The sequence below is a fragment of the Pogona vitticeps genome, chromosome 2 (assembly GCF_051106095.1).
Source record: "Pogona vitticeps strain Pit_001003342236 chromosome 2, PviZW2.1, whole genome shotgun sequence".
In the NCBI taxonomy this organism is placed as follows: Eukaryota; Metazoa; Chordata; class Lepidosauria; order Squamata; family Agamidae; genus Pogona; species Pogona vitticeps.
Genome location: NC_135784.1, coordinates 150,287,820 through 150,291,965, shown reverse-complemented (window position 1 = coordinate 150,291,965; position 4,146 = coordinate 150,287,820). Strand labels below are relative to the sequence as shown.

Genomic DNA, 4,146 nt, shown 5'->3' with positions numbered 1-4,146 from the left:
TATTTTGTCTTGTCTTCAGTATTTTAGCTGTTAAGTACACACACTTATTTGAATACAGCAGGGAGCTTTTCTCTTTAAAAATTATTAGTGAAAGTCATAGCATCCAGTAATTCTTGATTCAGAGGCTCTTTACTTTCCCCCTTTCCTTGGATAGCTCCTTTGCATATTGGGATTTTATCTTTGTTTACATTGCCTTGTGATGCACCAAATTGTCTCTGCATAGCACAGCAAGGAGAGAAACAAGTAGCCATGTTGGTCCCCTTGATTTTCTTCTTAATGGTAAAACACAGTAGCCAGTAAGTTGTCAAAGACATATATGGAATAGCACCATTTTGTTCATATTCCCAAGCTACTGAGACAAAACTCTTGACTCTGCAATTTGCAATAGATTTTTTAAGATTTCAATATTTCAGGTAAATGTTGTCGGATTACAGTTTCATTTGTTTACTATTATTGCTACATAATCTGTGTTACATGTCACTGAGGCTTGCTAGAGATTTCTATCAGAGGTCACTAAAATGAAGAACAATTGATAAGACCTGCATTCTGTCTGTTATCTTTTTGTCCTACTCAGGATTTACCATTTTCTAGAAAGTTAGGGAAATGAAAATGGATCAGGGAAATTGTGATTAATAGTACATATGGGGGTATTCATATTTGTATACAAATATTCCCATGCAGATGGAGTTAAACAAGGGTCCACCCCTTGGGGCTGGACCGTCCACTCATGTATCTAGTGGCGGTGGTGGCAGTCTTGCTCATCCTTCCAATCCTGGAGCGCTGCTCTCTTCCTGCTCAGCTAGCCACTCCAGGGAAGGGGAGGGAGGACAAGTCTCCCTGCACAGCTGGCGAGCGGCTAGCCGAGCAGGAAGAGAGCAGCACTCCAGGAGTGATTGGAAGGATGACCAAGGCTGCGGGTTGTCTGTTTCTCCTAGATAGCAGAAATGATCTGTGAGCTTTTAAGCTCCACCTATTTCTCTGTTGCATATCTGTTCATTAGTTTCTGGAACTCTGAAAGGTAGGCCCAGCTTTGGAAAGTACCCGTTTGTCAGACAGACAAAGCCGCTATATTATGGTGTCAGACAAGTGCTTTGTAGCACTGCTTCTAAGACAGCATTTTGAATATAGCGTTTATGAGGATAGTTTTTAATATCCCATGCCTGAACATCAAACTCCATGCTGATGTTGTTCCTCAACTATCACCAGTTGCTAGACACAAGTGCAAAAATTACTGTCAAGTGTGCTACAAAACCTTTGAACTAAGTAATATGGGAATGAGACCTGTGGAGTCTCGTATATCAGAAAAACTTGCAGATTAAATGAAGTCTACAGTCCATTGCAATATGTTTAGGTTCAAACCCAAGTAAAAGTTCAGATACTAAAAATGGGATGAAAAGACAGACTACAAAAACTAGAAAATACGTTGAGTGTTGAAAACAGCAAAGAATTACATGCCACACAAACTAGCATGGCTGCCTATATAATCAAGGATTATTAGGGCGGTAGAACGCATGTGGCTGACAAAGATTATGTTATTTAAAACTCATCACGATGCTCTCAGTAAATTATCCCAACAGTTTCATCTTGGGGGGGGGAAGCAATGTACAGTATGTTGCTTTTGGCTTGACACCTATCTTCTTGAAACAGTGTAAAACGTGTGTTGATAAATGTTTTAACAAAGTACACAGTTGTCCACTCTAGCTGCAAAAGATTGAGGGGAAGCCATAGGATGGAATCCTGTAGTTGTGATTCACAACCAACGCTGGAAGAAGTCCTGTTGAAGGGACAGTTGTTGAACTTTATCCTCCAGGGATAAAACCTTTCCCCAGTTGTGATTCTGTGTAGTTCCCTTCTCTCCCTTCTCTGGATCTCGATGTAAGATGACTCGGCACCATGAGTTTCTTGCAAAACATCTTTATTTGGAAACAACTTGTTAATTTCAACGTTGATAACAGATTCCATCTCCTGCTTCAGGGACATGTCGTTTTCTCCTTTTCCATCAAACCATAACAAATCCCCTTTTAACGGCAGTAGGGAGGAACTTAAATCTCTATAACACCATTTCTGTGGAATGCCTGATCTATTGGGTACACCTATTAACCTTATTGGGGAGGGTGGAAAACCCACCCCACCTGTGGTTGCCAAACTTTCTTGCCCGGATTTTGCCTCAACCTCATTCGAAATGGACTCGCCCCACAGGGTTTCCCAGGAGGATCTGTACATGGCTTGTCTTGCCTCTGGGCCTCCTTCTGCTGCCACTCTCTAAACCTTTTCCTTCTTTCTCTTTTCCTTCTTGCCCCAATAAGATGTCTTTCTGTAGACTTTTTCTTCCATTCCTTTTCGGCATACTGCCTAGGGACCCTAAACTCTGTCCACTCCCCTGTCTGGGGGTCGTCTTGTACTATTTACACCCAGTCCTTCTTCCTTTCATCCTCCTCCTCCTGTACCCAACAAGCTTTGCCTTCTTCAATTTCCAACTGCCCCTCTCCCCCACTTCTCCTTTCCTTTGATCCCTTCTCCCTTTCTTGCTGAAATAACACCCTCTAGTGAATCCTTCTCTTCTTTTTCCTCCTGCCCCTGCTCTTCCAAACATAGTCCCTTTAGGTTTTCTCCCAGGGTAGATATTCGTCTTTTGTTGTCTTCGATCAAGGAGGCGGACAGCACGCTCTGAGTGGTGCCTCTTGGGGTACTCCCAGTATCACACCAGTACACTGCAAAAACGGCAATTCCATGAAAATAACAGCCAAAAGTTAACATTGTGGAGAAAGAGTATCTGTGACATTCCCCATCTCTTCATATCCTTGAGAGGAAACCTTTTAATAGCCCCTTCCCATTGACTAGGGTGTAATTCAGGGCGCCAACATCACAAGAAGAAACCAATGAAACATGTGGCAAAGTGTGCAGGATAGAGCTACAGGTCTGTAACCTTTACCATTTCCTACACATTTCTTTCCATCTAGGGTCATCTGGCCTTAAACATATTTCATAGAGGACAGGCAGGGTACTTGGTGTGTTCAAGGCGATGGCCTCTCCTTATTCTCTCCAGTGCCTTGGACTGTGAAGAATGAGGGCTCCCAAAGTGGTGCAGAATTGGGTCAATGGTGGTGACTGGCAAAACATGTGCCATCAAGTCCCTTCTGACTTACAGCGAGGCTATGGATTAGGGACATTTAGAAGGCCCTGTCATTAACAGCTCTGCTCTGGTCTTGCGCCAAAGCATGCAATTTAGCAAGCTGGAGGGTTAGTAAGATCTTAACAGCTAGGATGGATACCAGCCTGTCTATTCAAAAGACTGTGAAGCCACCGCATGCCCAGCAAACGTTCAGGGCCCCAGGAAAAGAGGGTGGCAGTCGGAAAAAAAACTTCACGGAGGACATACCACTTGCCTGTACTGTACAGTACTTCACACAATCAAAATGGCACCGCCAACACAAGCCTGACACCAGGCTTTAAAAGACCTCCAAGGGTTTGAGGGAGCATCGAAGAAGATGGGGAGCAGCATTCTTTGTTGTTGCGGTTCCCCGGTAGAGCTTATTTCTAAACCACTCAAAATATTCTAAGCGCAATTTTAAAAAGGTGACAGCTCCATGCAAGCCTTTAACTCTCTTGCTCACCTTAATAACTGTACCCTTGCTTAAAAAGTCTCTTATTCATGTAAACGTTATCCCCAGCGCCCAGCCTGTGGCTGCCGAGAGTAATCTGTTTGCACCTCCGATCGAAGTTGGGGAATCTGGAAGAAGGATAAACAGTTGGTTAAAAAAGATCGCAGAGGCTTCCTGGCGTCAGACCAAAATGTATGCAGCTGGAAACCGCCTAAGATACGCAGAAGCACAGACAAAATTAGGCAAATTGTGACTATCTCTTTATTAAGCATTTAAACGACCAAGACGTATCATGTAAAACAACTTCCGACCCCCCACCTTCTGTGTCGTCCGACTGCATGCTAAACAAGGCGGAAAAAACCTAAACACCGTGGCAAAGAGAAGAAAATCGCCCACCGCAGGCCAACCGTACCCTCCGGCCCGCACTGGGTGCAACAACCTTAACAACTCCCTCGTCTCACATCCGAAATGGCCGCGAGCAAAGACTGACTCATCTTCAAGCACCGCCCTCGTGCGTGAGTGGGATACAGGACTCTGAGTGGCA

At 44.1% G+C, this 4,146-nt stretch overlaps 1 long non-coding RNA gene across 2 annotated transcripts; it reads right to left on the bottom strand.

The window, feature by feature from the left end:
• Nucleotides 1-1,898: 1,898 nt before the first annotated feature.
• Nucleotides 1,899-4,118, bottom strand: LOC110074988 (uncharacterized). Of its 2 annotated transcripts, none has more exons than XR_013541095.1 (3): nt 4,015-4,118; nt 3,615-3,730; nt 1,899-2,711 (listed from the first exon to the last, which is right to left on the bottom strand). It is a non-coding gene; the product is annotated as an uncharacterized LOC110074988 (long non-coding RNA). The 2 variants fall into 2 exon arrangements; XR_012083910.2 differs by having other exon boundaries at nt 3,921-4,073.
• Nucleotides 4,119-4,146: the final 28 nt, after the last annotated feature.